Source organism: Chamaea fasciata, unplaced genomic scaffold (assembly GCF_029207755.1).
Source record: "Chamaea fasciata isolate MVZ Bird 193981 ecotype frontalis unplaced genomic scaffold, bChaFas1.0.hap1 SCAF_4, whole genome shotgun sequence".
Classification (NCBI taxonomy): domain Eukaryota; kingdom Metazoa; phylum Chordata; class Aves; order Passeriformes; family Sylviidae; genus Chamaea; species Chamaea fasciata.
Window position 1 is genome coordinate 58,373,896 of NW_027094089.1, and position 12,985 is coordinate 58,386,880.

Here is a 12,985-nt window from a genome sequence, read left to right on the forward strand (position 1 = left end):
TAGAAAGTCAGTGGAAGAACTCACCAGAAGACTGAAGGGAAAATAGTCTGTTTTCTCTTGATAATAGTTAAATATAATGATTAGTGTAAGCAGCTCTTATACAAGATACACAGTTCAGATAAGAATAATCAATGCCTTCATAAATAAAAATATTTCAACCAGTGGTATCAATGCACCTTCAGCAGATTTTGGGTGAAATAATATTAAAAGTTTTGTATCAGTCTCACTTCATTTTCATTTGTCCCACATATCCACTTTAAAAGGTTTAATAACTTTAAAATATTTATCTGAGAACTAATGAAAAACAAAGAATGATATGGGGTTATTCCTGGATCTAGAACTGAAGATTTCAGATTCAATTCTGAGATGTCCCAAATCCCGTATGCTTTAAAGAAATATCTTAATCTGTGCATGCAGTGTTTCACTTTAGATTATGCAGCTTTCAATCCACTAATATTATGGGATGATGATGCCCATTGTCTCATCTCTTGTTTCCATTAGTAACAAATACACATAATAAAAAAAATATTTTAGGTGTAAGAACCTCTACTGATCTGTAAGGAACAGCCACCAAAAAATAGCTAGCATAAATCTAAAACACTTTAGAAGAATTTGTGTCTGTGGATTTAGAAGAATTTGTAATGTCTAGGATCAAGTTATTAGATGCTTTGGAGATGAAATTGTGTATTTTATGTAAACCTAATTCCCTTTAAATAATGAGTACAAGACTCACTGCCTCAGAAGGGTGACAAGCAATTATGTCCCAAATGCAGACCCATTTTGTCTCAACTCAAACAAGAAAGCATCACATTATATATAGGGTTGTATCTCCAATTTCTTTTAAATTCTTTCCTCTTGCTGAAGTAGCAGGACTCCTCTGATCTGTATATAACAGGCAGAGATAATTTTACACAATAATTTTTGCTGGTGCCACAGAGAGAAGCAAAGAAAAGAACACAAAAATGAAGAGCAACTTTTTCTCTGAGACTGAAACTGGGAAAAAGCATAATGAGGATTTTTTTTACTCACCTGGGAAAAGAAGGGTAGGAAAACTCAACCTGCAAGAATACAGTATACTTAATTTGCTAATAAACTTTCCCTTTGGAAAGGAGGTTTCACCTAACTATTGTGTCAATGGAAGTGAGTATAAATGAATTTCTATTAAATGTTCTTGAACTATGTACAGTTGCAGTTTTATCTACTATCACAGTGACTTTTATTAATCAGCTTAATTTTTCCAGTTTAATTTCTGACACAAAAGAATGTTTTAAAAAGTACTTATGTATTTCTCTTTAACTGCAAACTCTTTGATTTAAATATTTAATTGTGTGGTATGGAATCCTAGAAGATTGTAGCTACTGTAATGGGGAAGTAGGACACAAAAGCAGTGTCAGCCTTCATATTTACATATAATATGTGTTTTGGCTTATGGCTAGAGATGACAGCAAACATCAGCACAAAAAAATCTATGGAATGGCCTACAAGGGGATTTAACCTCCAATTTTTGGTAGGACAAGCTCCTAACTACTACTAAGAATTTGTATCAATACACAAGTTTGTACAAGTGAATTTTGATAATTCACAAGTGGTTCAGAAATCTTTGTTTACTGTTAGCTGTTTATTTTACACTTTATTTTTATCTACCTTGTGTTTTCTTTCCACACAAACCTGTTGTATTTGATTACTGCTGGGCAGTTGATGATACTAGTCCATTTACAGTGAGATACTCACATCCTCATTTTAATGTTATGTATAGAACTTAATATGCAGCTCTCTTACTGTGTCTCAAAAAAATAAAGGGACATACATATTATCATCTTCTCCCTAATACCCATTTACTGAAGAGTTTCTATAGCCCCCACCAGACCTACACATGAAACTCTTTAAAACAGTAAGATTTCTGCCAGTCATGATTCTAAATACCATTCCAAACAATATCATGACCAACCTGATCTCCCATTATGACAAAGGGCCTTGTTTAGTAGATGAGGCATGAGTAGATGAGGCAAAGGCCGTTGAACTACTCAGATTCCAGTGAAGTGTCTGATGCCATCTCTCACAGCATTTTCCTGCTGAAACTGACTGCTCAGGACTTGGATGGATGTACTCCGCTGGCCGTTAGACTGGCTGGATGGCTGGATCCAGAGAGTGAATGGAGTTACACCTGGTTGGTGGCCTGTGACTAGTGGCAGCTGTCAGGCCTCAGTATTGGTGCTACTCCGGTCAACATATTTATCAATGATCTGGACAAGGGGATTGAATGCACCCTGATTATGCTTCCCAGGGCAGAGGTGTAGGGTGTCTGGAATTGTTCAGGAGGCGTCAGGGTTGCTGAGGAGTATATCAAGTGCAGGAGGCTCAGTGAGCAGTTGTAGTGCCAGATGCTGCCTGGGCTCTGGGTAGCAGGACACCCAGGCAAGGGGCCTGAACCGGCACCATCCCTTTGCATAAGGACACGGGCAGCTGTAGTGCTGTCTAGGTGAGAGAACAGTCAGACACGCAGCACCAGCCAAGGACTACAGGCTTTCATATGCTTAGACTGTGAGGGTATAAAAGACTAGGATTTCCTTTGTTCCTTTTCTGTAGTCATGATTTCCCAAAGCATGAAAGAGGAATTCTAAAATTTTGTTGAGAAACATGGGCAACTGAAATTCCCTGTCAATTACTCTCTTTTTCTGCAGCTTAGAAAGGTCTTTAACACTAAACTGATATTTTTAAGTCAGTTTCCTGGCTTATGCTTTAGGATTTCTGAGTTTATAAAGTTATACATTGTTAAATTTTTTTTTAAATTTGAGTGAGTAGAAAACAAATTATGAATTACAGGTTGAACATTCCTACTACCAGATAAAGATGGTATTTAGAATTAATAGTTCAGAGTAGAAACTAAGAAGAAAAGATAAGTTTCTGTAAAGTTCGGTAAACTGTAAGCATAACAATAAATAAATAAATAAGGTAAAATTTTTATGGTTGAATTTCAAAAGCACCTTTCATATGAACAACTTAAAGAACATCTTGAGATAAAGTGACAGAACAAGTAACCACTATGATTCTTGGGGGCTGTCCTGTGCCTGGCCAGGATCTGGAATTTTGTAATCCCTGACAGTCCCTTCCACCTTAGGATAGTCAATGATTCTATGATTCTATGATCTGATCATTGCTAATTAATAAATCTCTGTCTGACTATGTAGTCAACTGCTTTATGTGCACATCAACATAATTTTGTGGACAAAAGGAAAGTGCTTTTTGGGTTTTGGACAGCAAATTTCACTTTATAAAAATGGAGCCTAAGGAAAACATTCTTATGGATTTTAAAGAATAGAATTTACTAATATTACTCATTGAAGAAAATTAGATGTCTGAAAATTGAGGAAAATATATCCATTCTCCTAATATTTGCCATTTAATTTTTGAAGCGGAGGACATTTTCTTGCAGTAAATGTCAGTGCAAGTTTTGAGAAAATATTTCATGTAATTATTGGGACTTTTTAATTGAGTCTGTTTATTTACAGACATTTTTCCACTCAAATGGGCAAGCAAGGTGTTGCTAGCTGAAATATATTTCAAAGCAATGGATTTTTTAAATATGCTGTAGATGATTGATTTAGAACAATCCCAATCTGAAAACAGAAATTTGTGTAATCTTTCAAATCAAATGGTCTTAAATTTCATTTACATAAAAAGTTTCAAAGGAGTTGTTTACTAGAAAGAGTTATTTGCAGAAATTACATTGGAGAAGATAGCTGAATAACATCATTAGAACAATATCTTTGGAAATACTATAAATACTATTTGCAAAGAAAATGAGGCAAGACAGTCAGTATGAATATTTCATTGCATTCAATTGAAAATTCAGTTTTAAAATAAACTGGAACATCAGGATTTTCTCTGTTTTTGAGAGGCTGAGTAGAACATATTCTTTCTGTTTGTGAAAGTTTACAAGCAAACAAAGAATATCCATGTACACACAAAGATCCTACCAAAACCTCAGCCTGGAAAGCTTAATATCAGCTTCAGCTACACTCTGTAAGAATTCACATTTCACAGACATTTTCTTGCCTAAATGTCAGCAGTATGCACACTTATTAAACAAACTGTCAACAACTGAAAAAGGTTTGCTCTGGCTGAATGTCATCTGCAAGTTGTTAGGAGTCTAATCTCACCATCTGACAAATGTTAATGGTTTAGCAAGGCAGCAGATCTATTCAAAAAAGAAATGTTCCTCATGAACACAGAAAGCACAAATGGCACCTTACAGTAAAACCTTAATATGACTTGCTTATGCAACAGCAATTTCAATCAGTCTTTAAAAATCCGTGTCTGATGCAGACATTTGCATTTTCGTTATTTTGCACATCTACTGTATGAAGATTCCTCAATCATTCATATTCATGTGCACTGAAGAAATAAAGTAAAAAAAAAAAAAAAAAAAAAAAGAAGAAGAAGAAAAAAAAAAAAAAGAAATTATAGCTCCTGAGCTGGAGAAATTAAATCAATGGGTTTGCTTTTCAACTCTATTTCACATCTTCAGGCAAACAGAAATAGATGATGATTGCTGTCCACTGAAGGGTGAAGAAGGCAAAAGCATATATTTTCACATCTCCTATTAAATTCAGTGTAAATCCCTTGTTATTTTTCTGAGGAAGTCTCAGTAATTCTGTAACACTGGTTCTTTACTTTCCTTCTACACAGAACTTGTTTTTAAATGGAGGGCTATTTCTTACTAATCTTATGGATTAAATCAAACTTGAATGGATTATTATTTCAAGACACACTCATTACCTGGGGAAGGGATGAAATGGAAGAAAAGGGTATTAGAACCACAAAATCATGGAATGGTTTGTGTTGGAAAGAATCTTCAAAGATCATCTAGTTCCAAGGCACCTGGCATGGACAGCGTTGCCTTTCACTAGATTAGGTTGCTCAAAGCCCCATCAAACCTCTCCTGGGACACTTCCAGGAACTGGATATCCACAACTGCTCTGGGGAGCCTGTTCCAGTATTTTACAACCCTACCTGTAAAAAAATTTTTTCCTTCCAGTTCAAAACTGTTACCTCTTTTCCTATCACTAGTGTTCCTAATAAAATACTCTTCCCTATGTTTCCAGTATGTGCTTTTTGAGTTTGATGCGTAAGGAGTGAATGTTCAGTCATTTCTGTAGAGCAGTTACAGAAAACTCTGATAAATTGGTATACACTCTTAATAATAAGCTTAAGCTGTGATGGTCAAAAAACACTAACATCATAAAACTATCTTTAATATGGCAAAAATGTATTGTGTAAATATTACATTATATAAAAAATGTACTATGTATTTATGAGGAAGAGGAAGTCAGGATAAACTTAGTCACACACTATTTTCCTTTAACTCTTTATGATTATTCTATAAGGACATAGGTCACATTCTTGGTTAGTTTAAATAGGAGAGGGGTAAAAATTGCTTTTCATTTTCTGTGGATTGCCAAGTTCAGAAATAATTATTTTAAACAGGACTTTGTTATAAATGTAATTCAATTTAACAGATGTTATCAATATGGCAGTTAAGGTTCTTAGTTAAGCTTTAGAGAGACATTTATATGCTTAAAATATCATAAGCTTTACTACTAAAATTTCTTCCTGTAACTTATCTTTTCCCATTTTCCTACATCTACAACTGATCCTAGTTTGTTTTTTTTTGTTTTTTTGTTTTTTTTTTTTCTTTATTGAAATTTTATAGCATAATTCAACCTGTTTCATTTTTTTGCTATTGGCCATCTACCTCCTATATTTTCTATTTTCATTTCTTTGGTTGGTGGAGGCTTTGCTATTCTTTTTAAATATCACTTGAGAGACAGACAAGAGTGCTTTATTTACTCTCTATGGAGTCAAGAAGGCACATCACTTGAACAATCAGTAGCCTTTGGCCTAGAATCCCTTTTGGCAACTTTCATTTTTTCTTTCTATAGTATTAGTCATTTTATAGGCTCAGACTGATCCAAATCAAAACTAAACTGTTTATATCAGCTAAGCAGAGGTCACTATAAACTTCCCATAGGAATTTTTCATTGTGTGCTGTCATCACTACGCCTGTGGACACGCTTACTAAGGAGTTGCAGAGATGTTCTCTCAGACACAGAGGATTTTTTTCTGTGTTAAAGTTTAGTAGCTCTTTGCATTATTTTACTAAATAGTCACATTTGGAAGATGAGGGATGTATTTAACCAAGCAAATACTAATATTATCTCAGAAAAGATAATTGCTGCAATAAATGAAAGTCTAAGGATAAAATAAAAATTGTTTTCATAATTAAATTAAAAGGATTTATTCATCAAAGAATTAGTTCTAGAAGGAGATGGTATACTAAAATGTAAGTTTCATTGCATGCAAGCTGTGATCAGGGTTACTTTCAGACATTTTAAGTATTTCAAAGTAGTTTTCATTGTAACAAAAGTATCAAAATTAGCAAAAAAAACTTCCCAAATTCTATTACTGGTCACAGTATCTTGCTTATTTGTTCCTACATGTTTTCTGTGAATTTATTGTCTTTATCTTAAAATAGATTAGGACCTGTATTATTTTATTTTAAAAGCTATTTTAGAATTTCACTTCTCTGATAGTCAGAGAACCTTGTAATTCTGATCTATATAACCGTGCCACAGTACTTCAACACATTCATAAAAGTAGTCATATCCTTCATGATATTCAGGTTAGGATAGGGATTCAGAATTCTCTTAAATGATGATAGAAAATGGTAGTGGTGTAACTGATAATGTAATGCAATCTTGCCCCACTACAGAAGTCTCTGAGGAACGTCAGCTGTTAGATTTCTCCACCAAATACTCACCTAGATGACATTTTGGCTATATTACAATAATTAGCAAAAAGCTAAGAAAAGTTCAGCTTCAGAAAGTCTCTCAGATCAAGATACCCTGAACTGATTTAATTCATTTTAGGTAACAAGATAGACAAAATTGGAATTAAGCATATGGTTTCATTACTCTTATTCCCATAAAAATGTGTAAACCCATATATATTATTAAATTAAATAAATCATCTTTTCAGAATGACTACACTGAAAAGCCTAATCTTGAACTGCAGAATTCTAGAGATTTTAAGGTAAAGAAGCACAAAATTGTGTACAGTATGGAAGCTTGTGTCCTAAGGAAAGGAAGGGAACAACTAAGAAAAGAGAGGCTATCTAGATGAATCATCCCTTTGTAAACAACAGAAAGAATAGATGCTTTAAGAGACAGTGTCTGACAGCAAGGAAAGTATGTATTAAAAAAAATGGTCTTTCCAACTATGCCTGTCCAATAACATTTTTTTAATGCAAGAAATGGTTTAAAAAAAAAAAAAAAAAAAAAAAAACACAGTGAAGGGAAAAACTGAAACTGGTGAAGTGGTGCACACTGACATGGAAATTAAATACAAACTCAGAAATTAATGTCGATTTTCCTTGAGTAGGTAAGATATTTCAGTAATTATTTCCCTAGTAGGAATTATGAAAACAAAAATGTCCACAGCTGAGTTGGAAGTAATTTATACCTTGCTCTTGAGGGAATGAGGCAGGGGAAAGGGAAAGAGGATCAGATAACCACTGTTTCAAAATAGTGGTGGCTGAAAAATCCCAGCCTGTGTTATGAAATTTAAAACAACTGTGTAACAGTCTCCTCTGGAGCATCCAAGAACTGTGAAACAGCAAACATGATATTTATTCACACAACCAGAAAAAGGGGTAGACAGTTATAGATCTCTGATTGAACGCAAATCTATGCAGTTTTGCAAGAGTTTGTAAAGAAGCTAGTAGTCAAGGGCATGGAGAAAGGAAATGTTGTAAAATAAAGCACTAGTTTTAACAGAGATCAGAGTTTATGGTATCAGATTAACCTTAATATCTCTTTTTCATAAGATAATTCACCTTTTGATCAATAAGAATGCAGTAAACATCTAGCCAGGTACAAGTAAATCTTTTCATTCAGCACCTCAGGAGAATTTATCCCGCAAAGCGATGAAATGCAGTTATTGATTCAGAACCAGTAAGATGGTTCATCATGTGTCCTCGGATATGTGCTGGAAGCTGGGGCTGCAGGGCCAGCCTCAGTGAGGAGAGGTTGGAGTCACAACCTGCCAGCCAGTGCAGACAGCTCTGTCAGACTCACTGCAGCACGCAGCTAAGCCCTCAGATAAGCTGATGGCACCTGTGGGAAAGTATATTTAACAAGAGAAAAAAACATAACAGCTGTGAGAGGGGGGGGAGAGGAGTGAGGAAAAAAAAAAAAAAAAAAGAGAAGTGAGAAACAAAGGAGACGTGAGGAAAAAAAAAAAAAAAAAAAGGGAAAAAAAAGGAAAAAAAAAAGATGAGAGAAACTACCCTGCAGACATCAAGGTCATTGAAGGAAGGTGAGGAGATGCTGTAGGCATTGGAGCAGAGATTCCCCTGCAACCCCTGGTGAAGACCACGGTGAGACAGACCTGGGAGGTCTGCAATGTGGCAGGTATCCACCTGCAGCCTATGGAGAACCCTATGCCAAAGCCGGTGGACATGCTCTGAGGGAAGATATCTGAGGAAAACCCTCACCAGCACAAGTTTTCTGATAGAAGCTGTGGCCATGGAAGACCCATGCTGAAGCAAGTGAAAATGAGGAAAATGCAGCAGAGAGGAGCTGTTAAGATTCCATTCCCATTTCCCTGAACCAGGGACATAGAGGATAGGAGAATAAGGAAATGAAACAGAGCCTGAGAAGAATGGGATGTGAAAAAGATGTTTTAGTTTTTGGTCTTTTTTCTCGGTTTTCCTCTCAGTTTTTCATTGGCAATATAATAAATTAATTGCTCCAAACTGAGATTGTTTTGCCTGTGATGGTAATTGATGAATGAACATTTTTCATATCTCTACCAACAATCATTTCCATCGAAACTAACAAAGTGTAGTGAGAAATATCAAAACACTAGTTATTACAGTAATTGAGTTGGGAGGGTCAACTTGACCCACATCCCTTGCCCTCCCCCCCCTCCCCCCCCCCATTTTCACTAGTTATTTCCTTGTGGTGTGCACCTATAACATTGCAGATGAAAATGTCAGAAGATGTAGCCTCTGTTGAAGAGAGGGCTCAAATATGATTGTCCCTAGTATAACAGAAATGTGATTGCACCCTAGTATAACAGAATGGGAATGAGAGGTAGACACACAGTTTTACAATTGGGTTATTAGGGACCAGTGACCAGACATGCACATTTTGGTCCTGTTACTTTATTTTCTGCTTTTACTTTCTCTTCTCTCAATGTACCTCGTTCCTCCTCTGTGATTAATTTCTATCCTCTTTATCCTATTGAGCAGAAAGATTTGTCCTAGGGGAAAGCACCCTGTGGGAAGACCAAGTTTTCATCATTGAATAGAAAATCTGGGCTTCTATCCCAGTTGTTGTAATAGCAGTTGCTATGGTGACACACAGGTTGCAACAGTGGCTCTGATTTTCTCTCACAATTTCTGGCTCTATAATAAAACAGCTGTTGTGTCTGTGAATGTTTTTGGATGAGTCTTCTTTAGGGAATCTCTGTGAGGCCTTAAGCTCTTCATTTTTTCTTACCCATTTGTATGAATAGATTGTATCAGTTCTGACCCAAGTTAAACATCAAGGCATGAGGCAAAAGCACTTACTAATTCCTCTGAGATGACTGCTATTGGTAGATTTGGCTGCCATATAACCGAGGAAAAGGAGAAGCTCAAGAGTAGGTGTGAACAGTCTCCAAAATAGGCTTCATTTTAATTCTCAGCCAGCCTTACTCTATTTGCTTTATGCTGAAGGCAGGCAATGATGGCTTCTACACTTCCCAGTTTGGCACTGCATCTATGAAAAGGAATCTCAATCAGTTAGTATTTAGAACATAGTAAGAAACCAGATGATTATGCAGAACTTGAAAGAAGTTACTGTAATGACCCCATATTGGGTCTACAGCAAAGCAAGGGGAAAATAGCTATTTCTATCCTTTCCCATTAATACCCCATTACCTTCCCACCCACTTTTAGGTTAAGCAGCAGACAAGGACATTTGATCACCAGTTTGCAACAACTCCATTGTTCAGACATGACAGCCTCATGTACTACAGTGCAGAAAAGAAGTTCAATTCCTGTACAAACAGGGTACATGCTCATGGGTGAAGCCCTGAGTTACTATTGGACAAAAAAGAGAATATAACAGACTTCTTTTTTAATCCATGTTTACCCTGATTAGGAATCACATAAGTAAAAGCATGTTGTTAATGTTACATTGCAGCAATGTTCCCAGCCTTATCCAAAACATTTAAAATGCCAGTTTATTACTTCCCTCAACCAATCTTTCCTGTAACAGTCAATAAATAGAGTAATACATTTCATCAGGTATCTTCTCTAAATAGCTTTTACTTAAACACATAAGGAGACACTCTCTCCTGCTGATTTCTGGCACTTGTGTGGACAGCTTGATTTACTCGTGTGCTCCTTTTTAATCAGTTTTCAAGCTGTCTTCAACAGGTTATGCAGCCAGTGTCCAAAAATGCTTGTATTTTATGATGTACCAGCTACTCCAAGATCAACTGTACAGTTGAAGAGATCCATTCTTCTTCCCAATCCATTTGGGTTTTTTCCCAGGGTGCGTCTGCCAGGGCCTCAATCTTGATCATGAACTGGAAAAACTGGTGAGAGTTTTATTCAAATCCCTGATGATTTCTCTCAGTAGTTTATTTTTTAATGCATGTCTCAGCATGAACCAGATTGTTCTTTACTTACCTACTTCTTCCTAAAGCTCTTCCAACTGCTTCCTGAGTAATTTTGCCAATAAGCAGACCTACAAAATCCAATTTAATTTCAAATAGGAATTAAACAATTCAGGGTGAAAGAAGAAGCGTAAGTCAGATTTTTGTTAAAGCTTTTTTTTTTTGTCCTAGTTTATGTGTTGTTATCCTTTATTTTCATTCTGGTCAAATTATAAAAATACAAAAGATCAAGTTAGAAATGCCATATTTGGATTTGAAAATGAAGTTTAGTTTTTCAAATATTGCTAGCTTTTGTTTTCACTTTTCCTCTGTAAGTAGATATGGTTCCTGCAAGGTGTTATGATTTCAGTAATAGTTTTGGAGTGGCTTACTTTCTAACAAAGTTTTCTGACTTGATCTGTACACTACACGTATTCTTCCTACACCTGTGACTGAAATAAAATAGCAGCTCTAGGTAGAATTGCTTCATTGATTCTCTATTATTTTCTGTTGTTACTTTTTATAATTCCAGATCATAGTCTCGTGTTAATCTGAATGCTCTTGAAACTGAAAAATACATAATTTTTTATAAACCAACTTTCTTTTCTCCACTTAGATATTTGTTCTGCCTCTAGATTGATGATTTGGCAACGTCTTTCTAGCTCTACACAGTCATTAGAAAGGAAACTTAACTATAATCTCAGTCAGCTTTATGCTACCACTATATAGAAATGTAGCCTTGTGTAAAACATGTCTTGCAATAAATTGAATGTGACAAGCAGGGAAGAGCAGTAGATTACGGTTCTGAAAGTATATGAAAAATGGTTATACTCTAACCTCTGCTTGTTACAGACTTTGCCGGGACAGTAGAGGAGTCAAGTGTTATTTTCTATACTCTTCACTGTCTTTGTCCAGCAGAGGAATCATTAAAAGTGTAATTCCTAACAGTGTCATGTCAAGCAAATCAGAATATCATAATAGGAAAGTACCTTGACCTTTTCACTTCTTTGCAATTTGATTGGCTTGTAATTATACTCCTTCCTAATATTTGAGTGAAGCTGTAAACAGGTAAAGAGCTGCAGTGGCAGCTAACCATGAATTGAACAGGTCAGTGCATCATGACACTTAACATCCTAGTAATTTGTTTTTCTCTTGCAGTACAAGTGCTGAAAGAGAAACTGTGAGAAACAGATATTTTCCCTTTTGTCATTAATTGGATCATAGGTAAAATTGTGGTTTAGCTTTCCTTCAGATTCAAAACGGTTGATCCCTGATGTCTTTTCACCAAGGAAACTGAACGAATGCAGCAAATCTAGGTATTACTTTTATTGCCCTCTGTGATTAGAAAAAACACATGCTAGGTTTAGTTAATATTTATGTCTTCATTTAGCATGTACAAATTTTATTTATAAACAAAATTGCATTCTATATAGCACAATCTTTCCTGTGCTCTTCAAAGCCAGAGGATTCTTCTTTAATCCATGCTACATCACAGAGTGATTTAAGATACTTCTACTATCTAATCTAATTTTTCATTACTTTATCACTACTAAAGGTGTGATAGGGACATTCCAAAAGATGGAGAAAGCTAATAGACTCTTAACCTCTGAATTTTCACTGATTTAAACAGGCACACAGCTTCAATCACAAAGCTGATGACTACTGTTGCCAAAGAATATTAAAGGCTTAATCGTGGAATATATTTCATATGTAACAGAAAGCAAGGAATAATGAAAGCTACAAAATGCCTTATCCAGAGATACAACTGTGATTCTCTATTGAGAAATGTAGATTTGGGTGCACCGCATTGATTTGAAGTACAATTTTTATCTGTGTGGGATGATGTGGGAACATAAAGAGTTTTTCTCCTCAAATTAGCCAAGGCACAAAACTTAATATTTGTGTTTCCATTATGTTAGAGAAGAATAAACAATATGGGAACACATATAAACTGTTCTAGGACAAAGTTACCATTTGAAAAGTTTTTAATACATTTCAGTCAGGAAAGTGAATTTTTGTTGTTTCAGTACTCTGTACCATGTGAAAACACTGTCTCTACTAAGTACAGATTTCAAAATACATGAGGAAACCACAGAAATCTCTCATCTTCCCCATGTTAAACTATTAATACACATTCAATAAAATATTTTCGAATATATCTTTTCAAGGTTGAGAGAACTGCAATGAACTTTTTTTTTCTTATTCCCACTACTTAATATAATAAGAATGGCTAAGAATGCCTGAATAACCTCACATTTCATAGAAGACATGGTTCTGC